The sequence below is a fragment of the Sminthopsis crassicaudata genome, chromosome 3 (assembly GCF_048593235.1).
Source record: "Sminthopsis crassicaudata isolate SCR6 chromosome 3, ASM4859323v1, whole genome shotgun sequence".
Classification (NCBI taxonomy): domain Eukaryota; kingdom Metazoa; phylum Chordata; class Mammalia; order Dasyuromorphia; family Dasyuridae; genus Sminthopsis; species Sminthopsis crassicaudata.
The window spans coordinates 483,302,454-483,319,211 of NC_133619.1; the positions used below are offsets into that span (position 1 = coordinate 483,302,454).

At 34.1% G+C, this 16,758-nt stretch overlaps 1 protein-coding gene across 5 annotated transcripts in view; it reads right to left on the minus strand.

The window, feature by feature from the left end:
* The window catches only part of SGCG (sarcoglycan gamma), a 307,721-nt gene that overhangs the window by 211,623 nt on the left and 79,340 nt on the right, over window positions 1-16,758 (minus strand). The window contains exon 1 of one of the 5 annotated variants that reach the window (XM_074303667.1): window positions 3,573-3,711. The exons of the other annotated variants lie outside the window; for them this stretch is intronic. The gene's annotated coding sequence lies outside the window, so the exon portion shown is untranslated. Of the gene's footprint in view, window positions 1-3,572; window positions 3,712-16,758 lie in introns of those variants that run through there. 5 annotated transcript variants of the gene reach the window in all.

The window sequence follows — 16,758 nt, forward strand, 5'->3', positions numbered from 1 at the left end:
TTTGAAAGAAAATTACACACTCTGCCCATGTGGAAGGGTGGGGCTTTATCCCCAAGAAGGGCCATGTTGCACAGAACATGGAGTATTCATATGTACAAAAAATTCTAGTTGGAAAATTCTCATGGGTAGAATCCATAGAGACATCTTCCAGGCTAAGAGAACAGATGAATATCAGAGCAAAGATATGTTTCTTAAATGATTCATATTTGAATAGGACTATCCACCCATAATTTTTGGATGTCTGCATGATAGTCAATTCCTTTTCTTCATTATTTAGCATTATCCTTAGACCTTGTACCAAAGTTTAAAAAACCCAGTTTCCTTAGAACCTGATGGAGCTGATGACTAGAGCTCATCCCAGATATAGGGATGGAAGTAGGAAGTATATTTTATAAAGAAAAGACAATCACCTTATGGATTAGGAGTATAGGAATAAGGAGGCTAAAAAGGGAGCTACTTATAAAGGACTGCTTAAGTATTAATCTTACCAATTGAATATGGTAAGATCTCGAACTTATGCATCTCAACAATACAGTAAATTCTCTTCTAGTTTATCAAGCATATTTGTTCATTATTCGTAAATTATAACTTATAGTAGACATATAAGGGATCAGATTTCTTCTAGAGAAAAGAAAATGATGGAAAACTCACACTATCTTTGTAGGAAGAATTCGAGCCTTCCTTAATACTCTCTGGGGGTAGGGATAAGAGTGGAACTGGGGGCTAGGCATGTGATTAATCCCTTATGAAGCCCATGTGAGAAAGACTTTCAGAGAATCTTTGTGATAATAGAACTATTCCACTTAAGTAGATATTAACTCATTCTGTTTAACTCAACTCAAGGATAAGATATCATTTACAATAATTTTATCTAGGATGAATTTGATTCCACTCAGGGCATTTCTTTAAACTTTATTTTGACATTTTATAACTTGAACACATATTTTTTATAAGCTAAATACATGGATGTTTAGTTTTTAGAAAGATTCCACTTTACATTTTAGAGCAATAATATATGCTGGTATTTTTTAAGGTTGGGACTTTAAGAAATCACTATATCTGGCCTTAGGCCATTAGGTAAGCAACTCTGGTCAGCAACTACAAAGATAATTTTATTTTATACAGTCAGCTGAAGAATAGACTTGAATAATCATAGTTATTTAGTAAAGCAAAGTTTATGTAATCACTCATTTAATTTCCCAAAGACTTCACTCCTCTATTTGAATATTTTAATTTAGGAGGTACTTTTGCCATGCTATATAGTAACAGGACATTATCATATCAAAAGAGGACCTTTGAAATGGTTCATTTAAATTATGAAGGAATATAGAAATTGTGAATACTTTTATGTAGTGTATGAAATTATTTGAACAAGACAGACATTTCCATTTTTATCAAATATACGTAGGTATATTAATTCAGCCAAATAAACCTCAGGAATTTAAAATATTGAGCTCTGAACATGGCACCAATTTTATGCACTCTTCCCCTCTCTTTTTTCCTTTTTTTTTTTTAATCCTGAAAGGAATAGTGTTACTTTTTCCATTAATATATTTTAGGTTGTGAATGCATTAGATGAAAGAAAGAAAACATTGTTATGACACAAATAGAAGCTATTACTATTAATGCATTACTTTTACATGGAAAACAAATAGGTTTTATAGAAAAAATTAAATTGATTTTTTTGGGTTCAATTTAAATCATGACTGTAAATCTAGTTGATTTTAATCAAAAATACCTTGGAAAAAAGTGTATTTTATTTTTATAGGTGTTTATAAGTAATATATTACAACTAGGTTTTCCTGACACCAACCACTTTTTAACTAAAGGCTTGTTCTGATTTCTCATCATGTTTTGGGGCTAGAAATGAATTCCAGACTGACAAGACTATATCATCAAATTTTTGGCTGACCTACAATAAAACGGAAAAGCTAAATAGGGCTCAGTGAACAGGCCTGTTATCTGTAAACTGCTTAAATACAATCAAAAATGTTTACCAGATTGATTGTAGGAGGGTTTTTCTTTAACAGTTAATATCTAATTCTGTATCAAATATGCTCAATATTAGCAAGAAAGTTGCATTAGAGTGTTACCTCTTATACTGTTATCTATTTATATCTATAAGGGTAACATCTATCTACCATACCACTTAAAAATTACTGTCAATACACTATTTAGTTTTTTTTTTAATTTATCTAAACACACCTATTATTTCATGAGTATATATCACTTCCATAAAGAAGTGATATATAATATTTTAATTATATTCTTCTAATAATATTGGCACTTGCTCCATAATTTATAGTTTTAGAGACTTGCCTGGGTCTTGATATATCTTTATTGAATATATCATATAATAGAAAACTTTCCTTAAAATTAGAGGTCTTCAAAAGAAGAATGATGAATTGTTTCAGGAAGGAGGAAACATTTCCTCCAATGTGGATGACTACATGCTGTGTATGTGGTAGACAGAATTATTGCTCAGGTATAGGTTGGACCATTTAGAGTCATTTAAAATGAACCAGCGTGTCAGTGTCCTTTGAAAGAGGTCAGATGGTAGGCAGGATGAAAATTCTGTCTAGTAAATAAAATGCAAATTTTAAATATGTAAATAAAAAAAAAGTATGGCAAGATTTATATTAGTTCATAGAATTAAAATTGAAAAGGATCTAAGAGGCTATCTAGTCAAATGTCTTCATTTTACAGATAGGGAAGTAGTGGTCCAGGAAAATTGAATGAGTTGCCTGAGATCACAAAGGTAGTAATCCTTAAACCAAGTCCTATGATTCTAGAGCTCTATTCATATTCTTCTTCACTCGTTTTCTTGCTCATGTCTGATACTTCATAACCTCATTTGGAGTTTTCTTGGCAAAGATATGAGAGTAGTTCTCTTAATGGGATATTCTGGGACCCATGGGAACTTTTAGACCACTTGACCTACTTAAGCCCTAAGCTGTGTTCCTAGGATGGCCTCTAGCTTAGCTTTTCCCTGAATGCCCTGTACGGATTCATATCAGTATTAAAGTTTGTTCCCTGACAGCTGTTCCTACTTGGCACACCCCCTATATTTGCAGTTTTTTTCTTAGGATCCTCCTAAGCCAGGGCATTTGGGTTGGGAGCCCCTGCCTTTCCCCACATCCATTCCCCTGAGTGTTGTCATTGCCAGTAAAGGCATCCATTCCTTCCAGCTATTGCTTGGAGATATGACCACTAGTCCTCCCAGTCCACCTTTTCCCCAGTAGAGAGAGACCCCTCAAACCCAATGGATAAAAGCCCTGGGCCATCTCTGTTTCCTTGTCCTTTGCCCTCTTTAATTAGCACCCCATAGTGGGTCCTGGGGACATTGGGCAATGAGAAAATCCAAGGTTAGAGAGTGGCTCTTTGCTGGGTTTGTGATTCTCTCTATCCTTGATCTCAGCCGAAATCCTTCAGCCCCCCAGGTAGGCAACAGAGCCAAGGGTCCGGCCCAGTAGACCTGAGATGGTCTTGCATCCTTCCAGGAAAGTCCCATATTCCTTTTCCAGATTGAATATTTTCTTTAAGTTAGCATATTTCAGGCTTGCAGACTTAACACAGTAGGGTGGTAGAGCAGCAGGTGAAGAAGGGGCGTTGGGTTTGGCATGGGCTCCAAAACCCCACAGAACTGACAGACTCCTGTCTCTCCACCCCTCCTCAGGCTCCTGCAAGTGCACCTTCCTCCGTGCCTGCTCCATATCTGGTGGCAGAAGAATCTCCCTCTGAAAAGCTACAATGTTACCTCACAAAGCTCTATGGGGGGAGGGCAGCAGAGTTCTGGCTCCACTCCTGGCCAAGACCACGTGAAGGAAGCTCAGACATGGGCCTTCCTCCCATCACTGTGATAGTGTCCCTGTTACAGATAACTTTTTTGTTAACTGAATATTATGTTTTTTCATGGACCAATTTTTTTTTTTGATACTGTCTCATTATAAATGTCACCCAGTTTTAATAAAAGCATCATCTGGAAAAAAAAAAAAAGATGAGAGTAGTTTGCCATTTCTTTTTCCAGTTCATCTTATAGATGAGGAAACAGCAAATGAGATTAAGTGATTTTAACTCAAAAATCAACCTCACAGGGTAATTTTTTTGGGGTTACAAAAATTTAATTAAGAAAAAAATTAATTTTATTTAATTTCCTTTTAGCCCAGAATACATAGAAATGATGGTGAAGTAAAGGAGAACTTCACTAAAATAGAGTCTGACTTGGATATCATTTAAGGAGATGGGGAGCTAATTACCCCAACTTATTACTATCTTTTAAAAATAACATTAATACAAATAATAATAAAAATACTTCAAAGAGCTCTGATTTCATGAGGCTGAGTAATCTTGTCACTGATCCAGGACATAATTTTGAAGATTTAATAAATTTGAGAATTGCTATGTCTAAAAATTCATGATTCTGCATGCTACCTGGTTATTAGCTTGCCCAAATATAATTAGTAGGAATCCCCAGAAAAGAGCACTCAGCCTTTTTAGGTTTAGGTGTATTGGCACAGCCTCCAAACATTCAGATCACTTAAATACCATGAGAAGGTGTCATAGTAAGATATTAGTGGAGAACAATATTAACTCAAATTTATATAGGGCTTTAAAATGATCTCTCATCCAAATTTTCAGATGATGAAACTCAGCTCAGAGACTTTTAAGTAGGAGACAAGGGAGTACAGTTGGAAAATCATTATACTTTGGACATAAGATCTGGCTTCAAGTCAAAACTCTTCATCCCCAACTACCCTTATCTATTTATATGTTTTATAAATTTGAGCAAATTGCTTAATCTCTCTGGGCCTTAGCTACCTTATTTGCAAAATGAGAGAGTTGGACTTTATTCTCTAAAGGCTCTTCCCAGCTTTAATGGTATATGTTTCCATGACCTGACCAAGTTCACAAAAGTAATTATCTGACCTGGGACTATAGTCCTAGTTTCTTGACTCTGTCTAAGATGTGTGCCTTTCCCATAATGCTAATATTTGTACTTTTCCCATAATGCTATACTGCTGCTGCTATGAGAAGCTAAGAATATTAAAATTGGAAAGGACCCTAATTATACTCTCCCATCTATAATTCAATATATAAAAAGTGGGCAACTATAGTGGAGAGTTGTCTGAGGTTATGACATAAATATAGCAAATGAAATTTAATTATATCATCTATCTTTTCTATTACTAGAAATAAATGAAAAACACTAGAAATTGAGAAGGTAATAGAAATTAGTCAATATGGCAAAAACATGGTATCAACCTTCTCCCCCTAATACATTATTATTCTGAAGTACCACTTCTTTAAATATGAAATGCTTTCAGGCTCTAAAAACCCAACATACTTATGTTGGAGTCATATATCGTACCTCTCAGAAATTTGTAATTATTCCATACATGGAGGTTCTATTGACTTCAATAGGAAGTCCATGAACAGATGAAGGAAAGAGTTGGGCCTTTTACTTTTAAATGATGCAAAAAGAACAAATAGTAGAGAAGGTGATAGATTTATACATTATTTTCTATATCCCTTTATTGTTGTAATAATATGATTGATGAATATGCCATAATTCATTGGTTGAAACTTCTTTCATTTCACATTTCATCAACCAAGCATGCTACTCCATTTTCTAGCATGATTGTTAATTCATAAATGCTTCGTGTTTGAACAGTTCATTTTATGGCTCAAGATCATATAATGTTCCACATCCAAAAAAAAAAAAAAAAAACTGATTTGGATTTTGAAATAGAGATTAATAGTCAGTGAAGCACAGTTTCATACTTTTGTTTTTCTTCTCAAATATCCAAGGCAATTGATATTTTGGTTAATATGAATGTCTACAGTTCAAAATGGGTGAGGGAGAGACTTTTATGGCTGGAGCAGATAACCTATTCTTCATTTCATCCCCAGACAATTGTTATTATAACAATTGCAACTTACAATTACAGAGTATTTTAAGATTTTATAAACCTTGAGAATCTTCTGTCTCTAAGTTGGACAGCAGACAACTTATTATTTAGAGTTTATAACGGGTGGAGTAAACTGTGATTCAAAGAAATTGAGTGACTTGCCCATAGGTACAAAGTTGATGAGTTTTGAAACCAAAATTCCAATGCAAGTTTTCTAAAGCCTTGTAGGCAGTATTTTAGTACACCCACTCTGTTAGGATTCTTACAAGGCACTTATGCACTTAGTTCACACGTTTAAAGGAGTTCAAACCTTTAAAGGAGTTCAATTATTGGTTCACAAGGAGCTCCCACCAGCCCAGGGAGTACCCACAAGCCCATTCTCTGGGAAGATATAAGGAGCCAGGATTCAGTAGGGAGGGTCAGAGTCTGGATCTAGTCAAGGAGAGGACTTCCCGAGAGAACTTCAAGGGACTTTGGAGGAGAGGACTTTGGGAAATTCATAACTAGGATTGACTTCTGAGAAACCCACAATCCCACACTCTTGGAGGCAGAGTAAGATTTCATTCTCACTTTGACATTGGTGCTGGCTGGAGACACTTGGACAAGAGCTTTCAGGAAACCAAGAGAGAGAGAGGCCTCTAAGAAAGCTAGCCAAGCTCCAAGTAAAGGAGACAAGACTTGAAGGAGAAAATAAAGGATCTGGAGATAAGATTTGGAAAGAGACAGTAAAGGACTTTAACTTCTGGCTGCATTTTGGGATTATTGAACTGAATTGAAACTAAGGCTGCCTCCAGAAGCTCCCCAAGAAACCTGCTCCAAGAGAACAATTACAATTTAGAGAAACAGAACATCACATCTCTCCTCTTTACTCTCAAATTCTTTAGCAAGGGGACAAAACCTATATACATACACACATGCATACATATATATAACTGTTTTATATATATATATATATATATATATACATATATATATATATAATACATACATATATATATGTTATTACATAATGAATGATATTACTGCAGGTGAAATATGATCAGTCAAGTTGAAATTCTGTGTTTTATTTGCTTGTCTGCTAGGAGAGGTACTGTGTTTGAGAGCCTGAGGGCAAACTAAGTTTCTAAAAGAAGCCTTTTGATAAAGGTCACTAGGAACATTGCTACTTTATACCTTCACACCTTAGTGAAAGGAAAGGAGAGCAGATGAGACAAGCTGAAGTGATTTTCTTCTCCTAGGAAGTGATGAAACATATATAAGGGATTTTTGCATCTCCAAAGAGATTCAGAGAAAGGAAGAAGTTGAGCTAGAAGATGTGAAAGAGATGAAATCTTATTAGTTAACAGAAAGGCATATCCTGTAATCAATTTCTAAAACTAACTCTATTCCTTTATTGTCTCATTATGCTGTGAAGAATCATAATTTAAAAAAAAATAAGACTTTTTTTTTAAAAGAAGGATTAAATGTGATGAAACAGACTATAAATGCTATAAAAATTAGAAAAGAGGGAGGATAATGGTGTCTGTAAAAGGGAACTCTTCATAGTGGAACCTAAAGGAGAGAATTTGGCCAAGCAGGAATGAGAAGACAGCATTATAAATGAGGAGAGCTATATGATTGATGGCATGAAAGTAGGAATGGCCTTAGCTTTTCTAAGGATAGGAAGAGGATCTGCCCAATTGGAACAGTCTTTGGGAGTGGGGAATGAGATGAAAGTGGTCCTCTAGGAAGGAAGGTGGGGACTAATTACTACAGGGATTGAAAACCATGCAAAGAAGTGGGAATTTGTTGCAATAGCAATTAAGGGCAGAGGAATGGTATCAGAAAAAAGTGGTATTAAAGAAGGTTAGTTCTCTACAGGAAGATGTGGGATAAGGAAGATAAGGGATGAAAATCTGGAAGGATGAAGAAAATACTGTCAGATAAGGCATTTTGTAGACTGAAACAAAGAAATAAATGGGTGGCATTAGGACAATCAATAGGACTTGATGGGATATAGGAATGAATTTTGTTGTGCCTTATATTGTTTACTCATTTAATATAATTAGACGTCTTCTCAATCAAATTTTAAATAATTTCAGTTAAAAAACTAGGTCCGGTATTTCATCTGTATTCCCATAATACCCAGTACAGTGCTGAGTACAGAAACTACTAAATATGCATAATAAACTGACTTTCTAATGAAGGTTTGAGAAGCTGCCCAGAGGTAATTATAGGCTAGCATTATTGATGAAGTTTCCTATTATTTCTATATTTATATTCTTTAGACCTATGATTAACCAACTAACAAGTATTTATTAAGTGCTTACTATGTTCCAGGGATGGGGAGATAAAAATAAACATGCAGCAGTCCTTGATCTCAAGGAGCTCATCAGATTAGGCAACAGATTTACAGAATACATACAAAATAGTTTTGGAAGGAGGGCACTGCAATTGAACATCAGCAAAGGCTTCATATACAAGTTGACTTGGAACTGAGTCTTGAGAGAAGGGATTCTATGAGGTGGGAAAATACTTTCTATTATTGGAATTGGGGTTAGCCAGTGAAAAGGCATGAAAATAGAAGGTGGATTGACATGTGTAAGTTACAGGAAGAACACATGTTTGAATAGACTTGTAGAGTAGGGGAAGGAGAGTAATGGATAATGAGAGTGGTGAGATTGGATGAGGCCAAATTGTAGAGTATTTTCAAAACAAACAGAGGAGTACATACTACATACATATTTATGTGTATATATGTATGCATGTATGTTTACATATGCATGTATATGTGTGTATATGTATTGATTCCTCGAGAATAGAAAGCAAGTATAGAGTTTATAGAGTAGAGTAACATGATAAAACTTATATTTGAGGAGAATCATCTTTGCAGCTATGAGGAACATATAACACATAGAAAAAAGCTTTGAGATCAGGAAGAACAACCTGTGATAAAGATTGTAATTTACTTATTCATGGAATTGGAGAAAAGAAAACTGATGTAATTAATGTAATATAAGAACTGTACAAAATACCCAAAAACCAAAAATGTGGAGTCTATTATGCACCTAGTCCTCAGATTTTGCCCATTACTCTAGAACTTTCTGCTATATAACTTGAATAACTTAGAACACTTTTCTAGAATATGAATTTTCTTTTCCTACTGAGATTTGCTTTTCTCTGCTCAGGTTGATTTACATTGGATAGCTTCAGTGGGGTCCTCAGAGTCTTTAATAAGCCCAAATCAAATTCAGAGCAGAATATTTGGAGCTCTTTGTGAAAGTCTTCTTAAAGCCAAGGTCACTGGATAAGGAAATGAAGTTTAAGTTTCTGCCATGGGCACCATCCTTCTAGTAACTCAGACTTATAATCTCAAAGTCATCCTTGACCCTGTATCTTCCTCCATTCCATATAATCACTTGCTCAATATACTTCAATAATATCTCTTGCATCCTAGGCTTCTAGGTGTGGGAGAGAGTATTGAATTTGTATTCAGAAGATCTGAATTCAAATTCAGACTCAGATATTTACTAACTATATTAACTTGGATAAGTCTTATAAAAGAGGGATAATAATAACACCTATCACCCAAAGTTGTTGTGAGGATATATATCAGCTCAGTGCTTGGCACAGCATAGGCTCTTAATAAACTTGCTCTTTTTCCTCCCTTCCCTCTGATCCTTCCTTTATTTACAGGTCCATCATGATAATTAAGGTACTTATTATTTCTCCTGTGGACTATTGTAATTACCTTCTAACTGAATTTCTTCTTTTATAGTACATCTACCTCACAGATTTGAGTTTCAGTTACTAAAGCACAGGTTTGATTATGTCACTTACCTGATCTGGAAACTTCAGTGTGGCTCTATTACCTTTAGGATAATCAACAGACTGCTAAGACCTTAAGTCTTAAACAGAGTAAAATTGACCTAAAAATATTTTATATTACCTTCTCCTACCCTCTACATTTTAGTCAAATTTATCTGTGCTGTATGTAGCATTAATTTGTTTCAATACCTTAATGCAAACTGTCTCTCATGTCTGGAATGATTCCTTTCCTCACTTCCACATAGCTTCCATATGGGACAGCTAGGCTGTGTCATGAATTGAGGGTTGGATCTGGATTCTGGAAGACTAGGTTGAAACTTGGCCTCATACACTCCCTAGTGATTTGATGCTGGACAATTAATTTAATTTCTATCCGCCTCAAGTTTCTTCATTCGTAAAATGAACAATAGCATCTACTTGTCAGGGCTGTTTGAGAACTTGAGAACACATATGTAAAGTACATGGGAAACCTTAAAGTGCTATGTAATGTGTAGCTATTTTAAGGTTTGCAAAGGTATAGCTTATAAGATAGGAGAGGACAGATTTTGGTTAAAAAAAGATGGAAAACATATAGAAATACAGTTGAATAGCCCTTTGCATGAAATATGTATGAATAGGTAAAATGAGGAAAATTAACTAGATATCTCAGATTTAATTCAACAAGATTGTCCACTTAAAGTAATTCAGTTGAGATATTAAGTAAGGGAAGTGATTTTTAGTATTAGTGAGTAAAGCTGAAAGCTAAGAGGCATTCATTTTGACTGAGGTTACTGAAAGGACAATCTAAAATTGTTCTAGGAAGGAATTCAATTACATTTAAATGACACAAAATATATAAAGTACTTACTTCCTACATATTCTCCTGATTCTCCCTTACCAATCCCCCAAAACTTTTCAGGTTGCTGAGGGAAAAAGAAAATAATGGCAGTTTTTGGTAGTGAAGTCAAAATTGGGTTGAAGGCTTATTTTCACAGAAGAAAAAAATATTTCTGGATCAGTCAAACTAATGAAAGTTTGACCAGATTTGAAAAAGAAACAATTTCAGAAGGCATATCTCAACTGAAGCTACTGAAGGCAATAGCAGTCTGAAAAGTAATTTAAGAAAGATTATGGCAATATGGCATCCTAGAATAAGAATGCTTTTGGCACACTGTGGGGGTCCTCTATGAAAGAGAGGATTTATTTTCAGACAGACATAAATTGCACAGGGCAAAAAAGCATGGATACTGGTGGTCCCCACTGGGGAAAAGGCAAGTAGATGAAAACATTTACCTCCTGAATTATTGAAATCAGTTATCAACAAAAATATAAATAACTTTGGGTTTGGAGTACATTTCAAATAAAAGAAATATCAGTAGCTTAGCAAAGGCTGAGAAGAGAGCTGAGGTGGTGAACATGATCAGTTCTTATGGATATGGTGACAATTCTATCAATATAGTAATAGGAAGTCAGTAACTGAATCTGAATAACATTGACTGGGAGGGATATGAGTTAAAAAGAAATCTATTTAAAAAAAAAAAAACTTGCTTAAAAGGGTTGTGAAGAATTATCAGAAATCTGTTTGAATGCTCTTTTCTATTTTCTACAATATTTCACCCTAGTTTTACTTCTTTATTATGTAACATTATTGATTTACAAATACTTTTCTTAACTTTTTCAATATATTATTTCTATTTCTAATTTATGCTTTTTTTGCATATTTTCAACATGGCATTGAACACATGCTGGGACCTGGTGGAAGGGAGAACAAATATATGTGATTTGTGATGTCTTCTGTCATCAGGGAGTCCTTTCTGGGAGCATATAAGTTACCCCTGCTCATCCTTGCTTTCTATGAATAGATTCATAACACTTTACTCCCTCATTGTATGTGCAGCTTTTTTTTCCCCAGGCAACTGGCTCATGTTTAAAGGGAGGTCCATGGGCTTGCAAAATACTCTAAGGAAAACAAGACTTTAATGAGTTTGTATGCTGAGAATGATAGGTAAAACATACTGCATAGTTTTATTGGCAAAAAAAAAAAAAAAAAAAGGAAGAGGGATAGACAATAACATAAAGTAAAACTCACACAGGGTAGCATTGCATTGGGGAACAAAGAAACTGGTGTCCATTCAGCTGGAAAGGTGTGCTCCTGGTAACCTGATTTTGATGACCACCAGGAGCTGTTCATTTTGCATGTCAGGGTTCAGAGCACAAATGGGATTTTGGGGATTAGGTGAGGAAAAATAAGCTAATGGTTGGAAAGATATATTTGGATACACAGCTACAAAACCTTAACAAATATTATTGCAGGTATTTTTCTGTGAACAGATTTTGTAAGCTACAGCCTCATTTAAGGAAATACTGTCTTGGTGGTACCAAGGACACAAGGCCTAATCTTATTACAATCTCTGGTAAAATATGTCTTGTTTTAGTCTTCCTAAACACTCTCCCCACACCTAGTCAATATAGTGGTAAGTTTATGAGCAGCAATATAAAGAAAAGAGCAATAGCAAGAATTAAGATTGTAAGGGAAATCTGGAAGTCAAATACCCATTTCAGAGGTCAACGGAGAAAAATTTATAAACTGTATCTAAACTGTAAACTAAAATTCATTGCATGGTAAAATATGCTGAATCAAAGGAAGCCATTTGGATGTTGCTTCCAGAGCCTTTTGATTCTGTGACATGTAAACGTCAGACAAATTCCTAACCTCCACAGTAAAGATTGAAGGGCAGCAAGATGATAGAGTACTGGATCTGGAATCAGGAAGACTCATCTTCCAGAGTTCAAATTTGTCTTCAGATGTTTACTATCTGTGTGACCCTAACCAAATCAAATCATTTGCCTCATTTTCTGTAAAATAAGCTGGAGAAGAAATGGTAAACCATTCCAGTTATCTTCACCCAAAGTAAAATCCAAATGGGGTCTAATTAATTGGAAACAACTGAAAAACTGAATTACAAGATAGTAATGATTAGTAGATCAAAAAGCACTAGTAATTTTGAGGATGTATTAACTTTAAAAGTTTTACTGACAACTTTAAAGTAAATTGGATATGTTAATGAACTAACCAACTGCAAGATGGAACAGATAAAAACTCATTTCCCCAAACACCTCAATAATAATGAGACCTCTGTACCCCTTTTGTCTCTATAATTTTTGTGCTTTTTACCCATATATATTCCATGACTAATTTAAAATGTGAGTGCTATCCCATTTCTAGGTGGTAGAAGTGGCCTTTCCTGGACAGTATTCAAAGAACCTGGTATGCCTGTCCCCACTTCATGATTTCATATTTAAATCCTCTCAATTAAGAGGAGACTGTCATGGTAATCTCAAGACAATGGTACTTAGTCTTTTAACAGTGTAGCAGTAGTCTCAATTACATTTGTCAAAGCTGAGTTCACAATTTCACTTGTTCTCTTAAGTTAGGAATTTATCAAAATTTAGCTCACAATTTTGTTAGCCATAACAAGAAAGTTAAGCTATAAGAATTTGTCAAGTACATGTCAAATGTCTACTTTGTGCAAATCACTGGGGTAAAATATTGGGATTACAGGATGAACAACTATCAAGTCCCTGGACTCAAGCAATTTATAATCTCCCAAGTAAACAAGATGGGAGAATAGGATATGAATATTAGTGAGTATATTTCAAGGTGGAATGTACTGAGGAAGAAGGCTTTGAGAAATAAAATAGTAGAAAAATATGAAAGAGGATTACTTTTGGTAGGGGTAGGTGCTGGAGAACAGCAGATTAGAGGACTTTATGGAAAAGCTGGCACCTGATCTGGGCACTGACGGGAAAGAAATAGTTCAACAGGTATAGAGGAGGAGAGAGTGTACTCTCAAGACATGGGAAGGAATGGCTGGGGATGTCTTTCCTGAACAAACCCATGAAAATGGGAAAGGACTCATTGGGTAATAATTACCTATCACATTTTTTTGAGGCAGAGTGAAAAAAGGGGAGTAATGTACAAAAGGTTAGGGACAATTTTGGGAAGTCCTTCAAAGTTATGGGGCACATATTTTAACTTTATAGCCAACAGAGAATTGCTAAAGGCTTTAAAGAAGATCCATACTTAATCATGACTATGTATGGGTTGAATTTACAGTATATGTTTGGAAATGGATAAGTAGGTACAATCAATAAATGAAGGAGTGGGATCCAGGATTTTCCATCTGGAGCTCTGACAAGCAATTTATGGATTATACAGGCTTACAGATGTAAGGAGAATAGCTGCAAATAAATGCATGTGGGAGTATAATGTCTATAGTAATAAAATGGTGCACTTCACAGCAATTATAAGGTTGGCTGGCTTAGTTATAAATTTTATAAGCCCTGTGATAATAAAATAGTGTTGTTCAAAGGAGTTATATTAATAGATGAAATTATTGGCTCCATGGAACTTGTAATTGGCGCAATTCACCAATAAGTCTCAGAAAACACATATTATAAGAGATATAAACAGCTTGGATAATAGTTAGATGAACCTTCAAAATTCAAAATTCCAGGTGCTCTCAAAATGTATTTTATCCCCATGAACTACATCACATAAACATCTTCTTTTATGTTTGTGGATTACTTATAAGTTTTGGAATACTCATAAAATAACATGACATCATTAAAGAGTCTATTGGAAGCCTTACAGTTTAAAAAATTCATTTTTTGTATCTGAATAATTAAAGACAATTTGAGGAAATTTGTTTTAGACTCATTTTTCCTCTGCACCAATGTGCAAAATGAGAATAATAAGTGATTTCAAATCAGATTTAAAATTAATTCCCTCATGACAGTAGCCAAAATATAATAAGACGTTATAGAGAGAGTCCTTACTCAGCTATGCCATCGATTAGGATCCCAGCTATTTAAACTGTAGTTTATGATCCCATATGGAGGTATCAATGGGCCATGCAAGTTGTTTATTAGATATTTTTTGTCCTATGTGACTCATCGCTCTTTCTCTTCTCCCCCTCTCTTTTTGTTTTTGGCCATATACTTTTCTGATAATCTAATTTGATAATATAGATTTTTCAGTTTAATTATTCATTTGTAATTTTTTGCACCCTGTTCACATTCATATTGGGCTTTTTGATTGCCCTTTGGCAATCACCTTTGGGTGATTTTTAATTCTGTTTCAAGATTGTCATGTTCCATGGTTTCTAGTCAGGCATCAGTGGAAGAATATGAATATATAAAATATATTTATACATACACATACACACTTCTGTTCCTGGGCAAAGGTTAGGGTCATCAAAAAGATTTGTGCAATTTCCCAAAGATAATCCAGTCTATTTTTCTCCTCCAGTGCAATTATGGACTCAGATCATTTTTGGTTTACAATTTTGGCCTGAGATTCATGTGCTAATATATAAAAGTTCCACAACTTCATGTGTGAGCATTTACCCAGTTAGATTTTATGTATGGATAGTTTGGTAGAACTCTTTTGATTGATTATTAATCTAGTATTTTGAATTTTGAATTTTTCTGGGTTTTGAGTGGTGATGGAGTCATAATGAGAAATTGAACTAAGTTGGTGGTAGTAAGAGTACAAAGTAATGGTTTTGTAATATATGTATGTTATTCAACATTACTTATTTTTATATAATTACTATGAGAATTAATACAAAGAGGTAAAAAGTTAATTTTCCAGTAATTTAGCAATTGTGAAAACGAAGCATCAGTTTTAGAGTCAGATTATTGTGGTTTGAATTCTGCCTGTGATGCTTTTGTTACCTTTGTTACATTGTGAAAAAGAATAACAACACTTCCACTATCTGGATTTCAGGATTTTTATATAGATGTTAATTTCACCTATAAATTTGAATTCTTGTTCTCCAGTTCATAAGAAACTTCTTTAAGAAATAAAATGAGGGAAAAAAAGGAAGAGAACACAGAGAGGCACAGTTAGAATAATAGAAATAGTACTGGATTGTGCTAGAGAAGACCCTAATTTTAGCTACATATTACTAATTAGTGTCGTGAACTTACTCATATCACATCTCTGAGTTTTAATTTTCTTACATGTAAAATGAGGAAGTTGGATTATTGTAGAGTCTATTTCAGCAGAAAAATGCTGTGATTTCTCATTAAAATTTTTTGTAGAGCATATAAGAGCACTGGGCAAAAGTAAAGTTCTAAATAAATGAAGAATGGCAATAGAATTTGTTTTATCTCAGGTTCAAACTTAATAGAAATGTAAATGTGCAAAATAATAATAATACTATATTTTTATGAGGTTCTAGGACTAGGAAGGAATAATTATTCTGTTTTAGTCCAATTATTCCATTTTATTATCTTGTGTTTAAATCAGAATATCTCAATTTATTACACCACTAATATTATCTATTGAAACTGCCAAATAGCATTTTACAGTGACTACTAAACAGTTCATCTATTATTAATGTTTTATGTATTTTTCCATGTATAATCATGTACTTTCATTGAAAATTTTATGTAGTTTCACTAAGATAGTATTATTTTTAGTATTAATTTCTCCAAACATATCAAAAAAGATACACATTTATTGCTCTTTTGCATTCTACTAGAATATTTCCCTAACAGATTATGATTAAATCAAAGTAATAACACTTCTTTATGACTTACTCATTTGCAATGTTTAGAGGTTGGTTATTTTGTAATATAGTTTTATCCCACTGTTAAGACTGGATAGACTAACTGGAGAAAGTGGGAATATGATTCTTCTGGTAGTTTAAAATCTATGACCTTATTTCAGAATGGGTATAAAATTGTTTTAGAATATCCCTGTAAGCATTTGTTTCTAATTTCTACCCTTCCTCAAATCAAATTGTTAGATAATAGGAAAGCAGATTCTATTTTGGGAGGGAACAGATGGATTTGGTAGTGGATCCAGAAACATTTTAAGTCTCTTTTTTAGTCACTTTTAACCCTAATGCAAGAAGAGTTTTCTTAACTCTCCTAATCCTAAGATTTTGAGAGTTTTGGAAACATATAAAATTAGAGAAAAAAGTTATGGGAATAATTATAGCCTTGCATAACTTGTTATGGTCATTAATTGACATTTTTATTTGATACTTTG